At 37.6% G+C, this 13,393-nt stretch overlaps 2 protein-coding genes across 4 annotated transcripts in view; one reads left to right on the top strand and one right to left on the bottom strand.

Annotated features, from left to right (window-relative positions):
• Nucleotides 1-935, top strand: part of LOC137252096 (uncharacterized) — a 450,569-nt gene extending 449,634 nt beyond the window's left edge. The window contains exon 6 of the mRNA XM_067787321.1: nucleotides 185-935. The gene's annotated coding sequence lies outside the window, so the exon portion shown is untranslated. The remainder of the gene's footprint in view (nucleotides 1-184) is intronic.
• Oct-TyrR (Octopamine-Tyramine receptor) overlaps nucleotides 1-13,393 on the bottom strand; it is a 430,474-nt gene that overhangs the window by 97,352 nt on the left and 319,729 nt on the right. The gene's annotated exons all lie outside the window — the stretch shown is intronic.

Here is a 13,393-nt window from a genome sequence, read left to right as displayed (position 1 = left end):
AATGCTGTTTCACAAGAATGACTTTTCCTAAATCCAGATTGCTCAGGTATAATTACATCGTGTTTTTCTAAGTATGCTACTATTTGATTTTTAACCACTGTTACCATTATTTTTTCATCTGCAGGTAACGTATTGATTGGACGTAGCTCCTCCGGCTTCACGGTATTTTTAACTTTTTCCACAGGTACTATTTTAGTCCGTTTTAAAATTCCACATTGCGTTCCTGCGAACAAGTATCAGTTCACGGTAAATATAAAGGTATATGGTTTAATGTAAGTTTTCATATTTATTTCAAATCAAACTTCAACATAGTTATGAAAGTACAGCTAACTCAACAAAAAATAAGGTACAAGAGAAGTATATAACAAAAAATACGTTCTTTAAAAAAAGCACCAAAAAAGCAAGACTGGAGCATTCACAAAGTAATGTCCAGTCGCATTTTTTTGCAAAAATATCTAGTACTTCGTCACTAGTCATTGGAATATCGCGATGAATATTAAGTAATGCCAGCCAATTGAGTCATTCCTCTCCAGTCTTGTTACGCAAATACGTCTTCAATCTGCGTAAAGTTGAAAATGACCGTTCACTTGAAACTACTGTGACTGGAAGTGTAGCACTGATTTGAAGGAGTCGGTAAACTTGTTTGTAGAACTGCACATCACACATGGAAAGCTTCTGAAAATGTTTTTGATCGCTCCCTGGGAGGAGTTTCCATGCAAAATCTGTAACAATGCACATATAATTGTATAATTTTGAACTACCAAATGGAAGTTACATAGATTCTAGAACTACTTCTTACCATTTCCACATTTTAAAATCAGATTTTATATATTCAGTAATTTCAGTAAATTCACTCGGCCATACTTCCTTCATAGCAAAGATGGTCTTGTCTATTTCAGCTTCATCGATCTCTGCACATTTTGCTGGAATAACATTTTGTATCTTGGAGAGCAGATCTCGCTGCTTTAAAAATCTCGATTCCAGCTTGTAGTGTTCATAGTTTCTTCATAACTTGTTCAATTTAAAACTTGTTAAAAATATATAAAATAACTTAGAAGTTTTCTGTTAAAAATCAAATTGTTAAAAAAAAAATTTTATAAATAAAATAAATTTTGATTTGAAAAGATATTTTTTTATTGAGCTTCTTGAGCTTCATTTGGCGAACCGGTCTTGCAGCTTTTGCCGTGTGTACTGTTGGATGTACGAAAATTTTCGACAAAGCGGGTTTGTAAAACGGAATGATTCAGTAAAAAAGTGAGTGTGTATATTTGTACGCAAGCAACAACAACAAAAATAACATAAGTCAGAGAATAAGAGGGGTAAACCAAATCAAACCACCAAAATTTTGTTATTGCGCAGGCGTAGCACACGTATCTTCAAGGCAAATTGTGTAGTTCGTCGTTTGAACATTGTTGTAGAACAGAAGGGCGGCGTTTTTAAGTGTAGCGCACGTCAGCAGTTAAAGCAATTTAAATACGATGAACACATAAAAACAGAAAATCTACAAAATTGGAAAATCCCTTTTGGCATTATAAGGAATTCTTTAGAGAAGTTAAACAACGACGTATAAACTTTATGCAACAAAAAATTTATCAAAAAATTTCGTTTTCGCATAATTAATTTGGTTTAGATTAATTTTAAAACAAAGTCAGCTTAAAAAACAAATAAACAATAAACATCAGATATAACAAAACCAATAATTGGTGCAGACTTTTTAGCAAAATATGGTCTTTGGTTGATTTAAAAAATAAATGCTTGGTGGATCCTTTGACAAATATTTCCGTAAATGCGATATCAGGTTTTTCTAAAATTTTTTTGCCAAAAATATTTCCGGTAGACGACAAATATATAAAATTACTCCAAATGTTTTCATCACTAATATCTGATACTGACTACAATAAACCCGTGAAACCTTCCACGGTTCATTGTATTACTTGCAATGGTAAACTACCTTTTTCGAAACACAGAAGACTATATGCTATTAAATTTAAAGTTGCAAAAAGCGAGTTTGATTTTTTAGTGAAATCTGGCATTTGTCGTCCATATCATTCACATTGCGCTTCCCATTACATTTAGTTCCTAAAAAGGAGTCCAATGATTGGCGACCATGTGGCGATTATCGACAAATTGAATTTTATAACAGTTCCTGATAGATATGCGCTGCCTTATATACATGATTTATATATAAATTTACATTCAAACATATTTTTACAAAAATAGATTTAGTACGAGCTTATCATCAAATACCAATGGCGGAAGAAGACATTGGTAAAACTGCCATTACCACACCTTTTGGGCTTTTTGAGTTCGTTAGAATGCCTTTTGGCCTAAGAAATTCTGCACAGAAGTTTCAGCGTTTTATTAATGAAGTGTTATCAGGCCTAGATTTTGTTTTTGTGTATCTAGATCAGGGCCGTAGAGAGAAAATCCGGGCCCGGGACTAAACAATTTACGGGCCCCTATAAAAAAAACCTGTAATACATTTGATTAATTTGTATTAATGACGTCTCATTCATGAGTCATTATTGATGGATGATTACATCAAAAATACATTTTGCCACATGAACTAAATGATTTTTGGACTAAGAGGTGACAATAAAATTAACACAGAATATTTACTATTTATACTGTTTTATTGTATTCTCTTTTATTCTTTAATTCTCTTTTAACAGCCATATATTGTTTCAAATAACCCGTTCTAGTTATTTGGAAACATTTTAGAATATTTCTGATAAATATAATGATAATAAATTTTAATTATTCAATATAGAAGGTTCGGATATCAAAGAGTGGCTTTTCTTGCTTTTTTTGCTGCAAAATTTTTATACTCAGTTGAGCAGAGCTCACAGAGTATGTTAACTTTGATTTGATAACGGTTGGTTGTACAGGTATAAAGGAATCGAGATAGATATAGACTTCCATATATCAAAATCATCAGTATCGAAAAAAATTTGATTGAGCGATGTCCGGCCGCCCGTTAACACGATAAATTGAGTAAATTTTGAGCTATCTTGATGAAATTTGGTATGTAGGTTCCGGGACACTCATCTCAGATCGATATTTAAAATGAACGATATCGGACTATAACCACGCCCACTTTTCCGATATAGAAAATTTCGAAAAACCGAAAAAGTGCGATAATTCATTACCAAAGGTGGATAAAGCGATGAAACTTGGTAGGTGAGTTGAACATATGACGCAGAATAGAAAATTAGTCAAATTTTGGACAATGGGCGTTGCACCGACCACTTTTAAAAGAAGGTAATTTAAAAGTTTTGCAAGCTGTAATTTGGCAGTTGTTGAAGATATCATGATGATATTTGGCAGGAACGTTACTCCTATTACTATATGCCAGTTTTTTTAAGTTAAATTTTAACAAAATATTTAATATCTTTACAATATATAAGTAAATTATGTCAACATTCAACTCCAGTAATGATATGGTGCAACAAAATACAAAAATAAAAGAAAATTTCAAAATGGGCGTGGCTCCGCCCTTTTTATTTAATTTGTCTAGGATACTTTTAATGCCATAAGTCGATCAAAAATTTACCAATCCATGTGAAATTTAGTAGGGGCTTAGATTCTAGGACGATAACAATTTTCTGTGAAAAAGGGCGAAATCGGTTGAAGCCATGCCCAGTTTTTATACACAGTCGACCGTCTGTCTTTCCGATCGGCCGTTAACACGATAACTTGAGCAGAAATCGATATATCTTTACTAAACACAGTTCAGGTACTTATCTGAACTCACTTTGTATTGGTATAAAAAATGGCCGAAATCCGACTATGACCACGCCCACTTTTTCAATATCGAAAATTACGAAAAATGAAAAATATGCCATAATTCTATACCAAATACGAAAAAAGGGATGAAACATTGTAATTGGATTGGTTTGTTGGCTCAAAATATAACTTTAGAAAAAATCTTGTAAAATAGGTGTAACACCTTCCATATTAAGTAGAAGAAAATGAAAAAGTTATGCAGGGCGAAATCAAAAACTCTTGGAGTCTTGGCAGGAGTACTAGTCGTGGTATTACATATATAAATAAATTAGCGGTACCCGACAGATGATGTTCTGGGTCACCCTGGTCCACATGTTGGTCGATATCTCGAAAACGCCTTCACATATACAACTAAGAAGGGTCAGTCCCTTTTAAAACCCTCATTAATACCTTTAATTTGATACCCATATCGTACAAACAAATTCTAGGGTCACCCCTGGTCCACCTTTATAACGATATCTCGTAAAGGCGTCCACTTATAGAACTAAGGCCCACTCCCGTTTAAAATACTCATTAACACCTTTCATTTGATACCCATATCTTACAAACCAATTCTAGAGTCACCCCTGGTCCACCTTTATAGCGATATCTTGAAAAGGCGACCACCTATAGAACTAAGGCCCACTCCCTCTTAAAATACTCTTTAGTACCTTCCATTTGATACACATGTCATACAAACACATTCCAGGGTTACCCTAGGTTAATATTCCTACATGGTGATTTTCCCTTACTTTGTCTCCAAAGCTCTCAGCTGAGTATGTAATGTTCGGTTACACCCGAACTTAGCCTTCCTTACTTGTTTATAACAATATCGAAATTTAACTGTCTTGCCAAAACGGATTCAACACAAAGCGTGGCAAGTCCTGAAACTCGCTCCTGAGATGAACACGATATATGAAAGTTTTTGATGCTTGCAAGGACGCTGAAAGAACGTTCTGCACTAGCTACAGAGTGGCATTTAGCAATTCCAATGGTGACAGACCTTTATCAAAATTTGCTTCGTAAATATGTTTCAAGTGAATTATTTCGCATTCTAAGCTTTGAGAAACGTCCAACTTGTATTTTTCGACAAATTTTGCTGCTCTCGCCTGAACCGTAAGTTTCATACATCTCTTCAAATTGCCACACAAAGGAAAATGTCTCGTTCAAATTTCTCATAGCTGCAAATTGTTCAGTAATGCCAGTGATTACCGAATCAACGATCATCAAGAATGTACTGTTTTTAATATCAGACTCTGGATCATCCACAATCATCTCATTTCCATTATCTTCAAAACGTCTTTTGGGTTTTCTCTTTCGAATATCCGGAAACTTTGGCGAGATGTTCAATTGAATAGCAACTGTTTTGCATTCGTTTAAAATTGTTTCCCATTGCTTCCTGATCAACTTGAATAAATAAATAAATAAATGTAAGGCGCGATAACCTCCGAAGAGATCTAAGGCCGAGCTTCTCTTCCAATTTGCGTCGTGCTCCTCTTGATTTTTCCCTACAAATTGGTCGGACGGGACCTACATGTTTTATGCCGACTCCGAACGGCATCTGCAAGGCAGATGAGTTTTCACTGAGAGCTTTTCATGGCAGAAATACAATCGGAGCGCTTGCCAGACACTGCCGAGGGGCGACCCCGCTTAGAAAAATTTTCTTCTAATTGAAAAACTTGAATAGAAAACAGAAATTCAGAAACACATTTTTTCAGAAAACATTAGTCAGAGCCCTTTTTCAGAAAGACAAGACTCAGAGGTCAAAACTCAGAAGTCAAACCTCAGAAGTCAAATTTCAGAAGTCAAATTTTAGGAGGCAAATTTCGGAATTCAAAATTCAGAAAGTAATCAGAGGACAGAAAAAACATAAAATTTTTCTTTAGTGCAAGTCAAAGGACTCCACTATTCAAGCTCTAAGTTTCGCTAATCTTCTTCCCAAAACAAAATACAATTTTTCAATTATAGAAAAATTAAAAAATAACAATAATTATCATTAGAAAAGAATTATTGTTGTGGCCTTGAGCTCGAATCGAACCTTGAACCATTTATCAATAGGCCGATAAAAACAAAAACAATTGTTAATAATCCAGGAGCACTTGGGAATGTCAAACAAAGTAATTGACAATAAACGAATCTAGCATTAGAAGTGATTTGCAACAGATAGCGCAACGCTGAATAAATATAGTTGTAAGAAGGAATAGAAGTAGTAATTTATCAGTCAAACAAACCACCGCTATATAGCTAAATGGTTAGCGTAGCGTGCCTAAAGCGTACTGATGATAAAGCCTTAGCACCCTTCGAAATGGATATATCTGCGCAGCTATGGCAGGTAGTCTAAAAAATTTTCTACTTTCTATTCGAAAAACAAAATACAATTTTCAAATATAGAAAAATTAAAAAATAACAATAATTATCATTAGAAAAAAATTATTGTTCTGGCCTTGAGCTCGAATCGAACCTTGAATCATAAAATTTTTCTAAAAATTCAGAAACAGAGAGTATAAAAGGAGCGAAAACTGAGTAAGCAGCAATAAGGTTGATTTAAGCTCGCTATCAGTTGCAAAGTATAAGTATTATTGTGAAGTATTTTCAAAGTAGTCTAATAAAGACCATTTTGCATTATTGAATATTGGAGTTATTTATTGAACAGTTTAGCGATACGAACGTTAGTAGAAAGTTGCAAATAAGCGGAATGTCCCTAAATACATTAAAATATGTTAGGGTGTGTCCCAAACGCACTTCGAATGACGTTGTGCCACCTTTAGACAGCATTATTTGTACGGACTTCACCCAATTTCCATAATTCGATTGTATATGACGCCTACTATCAACGTTGCTGTATTCCAGGCTGAAAAAAATTTCAGAAGTCAAAATTCAGAAAGTAATCAGACAGCAAAAAAAAACATAAAGTTTTGCGCAAAATTTAATGTTCTCTTTCTGTCTGATTACTTTCTGAATTTTGACTTCTGAAATTTGACTTCTGAATATTGATGTCTGAATTTTTGTTTCCGGATTTCTGAGTTCTGAATTTTCTGCTTTCTGAAAACAGAGTTCTGACTAATGTTTTCTGAAAAATGTGTTTCCGAATTTTTCTTTTGTGAATTTATAGGGGGAACCAGATGTGGGACCTCAACATTTATGGTGGCGTCTCTAGCTTGGAGTACGACGTTTCTTTCATTAATGGTAGTCAGTATTTTGGACAAAATTGAGGACAGCAAGATACATTCGAACTTGTTGATGTACCTGATATCTCCGTATGCTTGTGCAGTCAAATTTAGCTTAAGTAATGCGTTTAGTGCTTGTGTTAATCCTGGAACATGGTTTGCGAATGGTCTAATTTCCTCAATTCTAGCCGCCCACCTAGTGTCTGAAAGACTGTGAAGGGAACTCGGTAATTTTTTTGAGGATGTCCCATCGTTGTGGACTGCTGCTAAAAATAGTAAAACATTTTTGTACAACTCCGAAGAAAGTAATTGCAGTGGTACAACAACGTTGTGCTCCGTTGTAAGCTCCTTTCATATTGGCGCCGTTATCGTACCCTTGTGCACGACAATCTTTTAATGGGATTTCATATTTACCTAGAGTATGGCAAATTAAATCAGCGATTTCCTGACCAGTTTTTTGTTTACGATGCACGAAAGCCAAAAACCGTTCTTGAATTGTAAAATGTTGCTTTCGAATTGAAATAGAGTTAGCTCAAAATGAACGTAGTCAACGTGACTAGCATCAGGCATAGCATCAACGATAATAGCAAAATACTTGGCTTTCTTGCCTTGATCTTATTTAGTTTCCCTCACGTGCTTTGCACAAATTTCTATAAACTTGTTCTGAATGTCTTTGGAAAGATAGTGAACTTGTAAACGTTTGTGCTGCTGTTGTGAAATCCTAACTTTCTCCAAATGATCTCTGAGAATCGGATCATAATGACTTATGAGATCTTATATGCCCAAAAAATGTCTATCGTTTTGTTCACCAAGATATATACTTTCGCCTTTGAAAGCTAGGCGTCTTTCACCCAAAAATAAAATAGTGTCCAAAATTCTATATAACATTTCTATCCACTTTTGAGTTTCAGTGATTAGCTGTTCATTGATAAGTGTATCAATTGTAGCCTCCTTTTGAATTAACATTTAATGTGATCTTGAGTATTTTAGTGTGCTGTTTATCGTTTAGCTTCTTCCACACCTGTAATTTCGAATATCCGCCAGGACACCCAATTTTAGGTCGATTTAAAGTATTGGTGCTTAACAGACGACATGGTAGCCAATAAAAAGCATTGCTGCTGTCACTCCACACCAACCAGTCGCGCTCCACTTTCTCTCCATTTGGCAAGATTCTGTTTAACAACGAGGTAGGAAATGCCTCGTCATGACGATCACGTGGAAAAATAACAGGACACTTTTGATGACCTCGACGAATTATTTCGTTGACTTCTTCAGATCGCAAAAACTCATTATTCACGGTACCGATGTCGAAGTCGTTTAAATAATCTGGACTTAGATACAGAGTTGGTGGTATTGTTGGAAGACTTTTTGAAGATGGACCTTCATCAGTGTCACCACGAAAAATTTACGATTTCGGATTCATGTAAACATACCATTTTGTTTGATGTTTTTATTGTATCCTCACTGTTCGAAGGCCCAGGCAAAAAATCATTATTAATAGTCGAATCGGATGCGGAACCTGAATGGTTTTGAGCCAGCTGCCAAATGAAATATTTATTTTTAAATTTTAAGGAAAAGGACTTCAAATTATTTTTCATACTTCACTATAATATTAAAATGAAATGCTCGATATTCGTTGCTTTTGAAATTCGGCTTAAAAATTGCACATGGAACAACTAATGTCTCTCCTGAATTAAAAAAAATTTCTTAGTACCTATAAATCGCGCCCCCCTCCCGAAACCCCGGGCCCGGGGAATCCCCCACCTCCTTTTGGCCGGCCTGATCTAGATGATATACTTATAGCAAGTAGCAACGAGGAAGAACATATTGTGACGAATATTAGCAACGCTAAGGGATACTATCATATCTAAGCCAATACTAAGCAGTGACTTGTATGCACATCAATAAATCAATCAATATGTCTATACATATGTCCATACAAGCAGCGGAGAGCAACGCACAAACACACGCCTATACTCCCAAAAGTAGGCAATAATTTGTGCAAGTATCACTCACATATACACGCGCATAAGAGAAGCTATAAACGTAGTAATAGCTGGTAATTTTATAGCTGGTAACTAACTAGTAAATTCTAGAAATAGAGGCGCCTAGAAATATGTCAACGAGGAAACCAAACAATATAAAAGCAGCAACAGTTGAGGCACGACAAGTCAGTTTGATTTAAGCAAGCTATCAGTTGCGAAGTATAAGTGTTATTGTGAAGTACTTTAATAAAGGCCATTTTGCATTATTGAATAGTGGAGTTATTTATTCAACAGTTTAGTGATTCGAACGTTAGTAGAAGGTTGCAAATAAGCGGAATTTCACGAAATTCGTTACAATATACAACATCTAAAAATAGTATTTCAAACTTTAGATGAATACGGCTTAAAAATCAAGCCTAAAAAATGCATTTTTGGTACGTCACAAATATATTTTCTAGGATACAACATTTCTAACGAAGGCATTAAGCCAACTAAAGAAAAATTCAAAGTCATTCGCGAGTTTGAACGTCCGAAAACAGCGAAGCAAATGCAAAAGTTTACAGAAATGGTGAATTATTATCATCGCTACCTAGATACCTAGATTAGCAGAACATTTAAGCCCGATACACACAATGGTAACATTTGCTTTAAAACAAAAGAGTCATAGTTTGAATTGGAACAATGATGCGATACAAAATTTTGAAAAGGTCAAAGAAATGTTTGCTTCAAATATACTCGTAAATCATTTTGATAAGAAAGCAGATCTTTCCATATCAGTAGATGCTTTAGTCGTTGCAATAGGAGGTGTTCTAGAACAACATGTTGGAATTAAAACCGAACCTTTAGCTTTTTACTAAAAGAAGTTAACAGCTTCCGAAGCTAAATACAGTGTTTTTGATATAGAGTTATTAGCAATATATGCAACTATTAAACATTTTAGATACATTTTAGGAGGCCGAAAATTTTGAGTTTATACAGATCATAAACCTTTAACGTATGTTTTAGATTCAAAAGTCGAGCGTAGTCCTCGTCAGACAAGACAGCTTGAAAATATTTCTCACTTTCACGCATTCCAGAAGTAGAACCTTTAGATACTGGTGAGTTTAATCTTAGAATATTGTATGAAGAGCAGAAAAAAGATGCATTTTTAAAAGATTTTTATAAAAAACCCAGATGGTATTTGAAAACTAAAAGAAATAGATGTTCCGATTCTCAACTAAAAAACTTTTTGTGATGAATCGAAAGGAATTACTAGGCCATAAATACCGCAAAGTCACCGTAGAGAAGCATTTTCTAAATTACATAACGTAGATCATCCTGGAACTAGAGCTACACGACATTAATAAAATCAAAATAAAGGCCATTTTGCAATAAATGAATGGATAAAGCTTTGCACTAGTTGTCAAAAATCCAAAATATTTAGACACCGGTGGAGCCGTGTGTAGAAGTCCACGAATGTGGCGAAAGCTTCTGACCGCCATTCACCTGGGAATGGCCAGAGCGATTCTTTTGCATGCGGTTCAAGCAGCTCACTACTTCCGGTCACTTGCGTCCACGTATCCTCTGGGTAGCCACTAAACATCCGTTTAGTGGGGAGCTAATGGGAGAAGGCAACAACCTGGCTAGGCTAGTGTGATATAATCGGTTTAAGGGCTAGCCGGGGGGATCTCCCATCCGCAGCGTCTGTTCACCACTAGGTGCGGCTGCAAGTGGGCGTCTGTCTTGGAGCAAGCGGTTCGCTATATAAACGTGCAAGTAATATTTTCACCCCCGCTGAGCGGGTTGGGCGCTGGGCTTGGGCCCGCTACGTCAAACCATACTCCAATGAAAAGCAACAACAAGCTTCGGATAAAAAGAACACTCTCTATTGATGACGACCATGTCAAACGTTTGAAGAACAATGAATTGAGGGCATGAACCTCGAACGTTCGCTCCCTGAATAGGATTGGTGCAGATGCCCGGCTGTTTGATGTCCTCGTCAAAGCAAAATCTGACATCACCGCCATCCAAGAAATGCGCTGGACGAAGCAAGGAAGAAAGAAGATTAAAAATTGTGACATTTATTGGAGTGGCCATACAAATAAGCGCAGTTTCGGCGTTGGATTCGTGGTGGGAGAGAGACTTTGTCGCCAAGTATTGGTGTTCACGCCTGTGGACGAGCGTCTCGCCGCTATCCGAATAAAAACAAATTTTTTTAATATATCATGCATCTGCGCCCATGCGCCGACAGAGGAGAAATACGATGAGGTTAACCACGCTTTTTATGAACAATTAGAACGCATATACGAGCGCTCCCCCCGCCATGATATAAAAGTCGTGCTTGGCGACCTTAACGCAAGGGTGGGCAAAGAAAGTGTTTTTGGCCCTACAGTGGGAAAGTTCAGCCTACACAATGAAACTTCTCCTAATGGACTGAGGCTGATTGACTTTGCCGGTGCTCGAAACATGGTCATATCCAGCACGAGGTTCATGCACAAAAAGATACATCAAGCTACATGGCTGTCCCCCGATCGAACTACTCGTAATCAGATCGATCACGTTGTGATAGACGGACGGCATGCCTCCAGTGTTTTAGATGTGCGCACGATCCGAGGACCTAACATCGACTCGGACCATTATCTCGTCGCAGCCAAAATACGCACCCACCTCTGCGCGGCTAAATCAAGGAACAAAAAACACAAGGAAAGCTAGACGTCGAAAGGCTGCAATGGCAACAGACTGCCAATGATTTCGCAACTCGACTCTCACACCTGCTCTCTGAGAGTATAACTCAGCCTGAAGGAGTACAGGAGCAGTGGGAGCATATCTCCAAAGCACTTCATACTGCCGCCGAGGAAAAAATTGGTTACCGGCGGCCACGGAAAAACAACTGGTACGATGAAGAATGCCGCGTTGCAACCGAAAGAAAAGACGCTGCCTACAGGGCTACGTTAAAAGCGAGCGCAACAAGAGGAGTGTGTGAAAGCTACCGCGAGTTAAAAAGGGAAGCGCGATGTCTCTTCAGGAAAAAAAGCAGAGACAGAAAGGCGTGAATGCGAGGAGCTTGAGCTGCTAGCCACCAGGAATAACACCCGAAAATTTTACCAAAAAATTCTGCGACAGACGGAAGGTTTTAAGACCGGGGCAAACTCTTGTAGGAACGAAAACGGCGACCTTGTAACTGATGTCCAGAGAGTACTTAGATTATGGAGGGCACACTACTCTCCTAAATGGAGACAATGATTTACCGCACAGAGATGACGAACCCAATCTGGCAATAGATGATGATGGAATAAATGTCCCGAACTGATTATGACGAAGTCAGAATAGCAATAACCAGATTGAAAAACAACAAGGCCTCGGGCGCTGATGGATTGCATGCGGAGCTATTCAAATACGGTGGCGAGGAGTTGGTAAGGCGCATATATCAGCTTCTTCGCAAAATATGGGCGGACGAGTGCATGCCCGATGATTGGCATCTAAGTGTTCTTTGCCCATTCCACAAGAAGGGGATACTGCAAACTGCACCAACTATCGCGGAATCAGCCTTCCTAATATCGCATATAAGGTCCTGTCAAGTGGATTGTGCGAAAGAATGAAGCCCACAGTGAATCAACTGATTGAATCTTATCAGTGCGGCTTCAGACCTGGTAAATCTACCATTGACCAGATTTTCACAATGCGCCAAATCGTGGAAAAACCCCGCGAAAAAAGAATCGACACACATCACCTCTTCGTCAATTTTAAAGCCGCCTTCGACAGCACGAAAGGAGCTGCCTTTGTGCCGCTATTTCTGAATTTGGTTTCCCCGCAAAACTTATACGGCTGTGCAAAATGTCGTTGAGCAACACCGTCAGCTCAGTCAGAATTGGACCTCTCCGAGCCGTTCGAAACTAAGCGAGGTTTCAGACAGGGTGACACCCTATCGTGCGATTTCTTTAATTTGATTCTGGAGAAAATTATACTAGCTGCAGAACTTAACCGCTCTGGAATAATATTCTATAAAAGCGTGTAATTACTGGCGTATGCTGATGAAATTTACATAATCGACCTAAACACCCGCGCCGTTAGTTCTGCTTACTCCAAACTGGAAAAAGAAGCGGTAAAGATGGGTTTGATCGTGAATGAGGACAAAACGAAGTACCTGCTGTCATCGAGCAAAGAGTCAGCGCATATGCGCCTTGGCAACCACGCTACTGTTGGCAGCCATAATTTCGAAATAGTAAAAGACTTCGTTTATTTGGGAACCAGCATCAACACTAGCAACAACATCAGCACTGAAATCCAGCGAAGAATCAATCTAGCCAATAAATGCTACTTTGGACTAGGTAGGCAATTGAAAAGTAAAGTCCTCTCTCGGCGAACGAAAATCATACTCTACAAGTCACTTATCGTACCCGTCCTGCTTTATGGGCCAGAAGCATGGACCAAGACAACAGCAGGTGAAGCGGCTCTGGGAGTGTTCGAGCAAAAAGTTCTTCGAAAGATTTATGGACC

Source organism: Eurosta solidaginis, chromosome 5, assembly GCF_040869045.1.
Source record: "Eurosta solidaginis isolate ZX-2024a chromosome 5, ASM4086904v1, whole genome shotgun sequence".
Classification (NCBI taxonomy): Eukaryota; Metazoa; Arthropoda; class Insecta; order Diptera; family Tephritidae; genus Eurosta; species Eurosta solidaginis.
The sequence above is the reverse complement of the archived record's forward strand: the minus strand, read 5'-3'. Positions and strand labels throughout refer to the sequence as shown.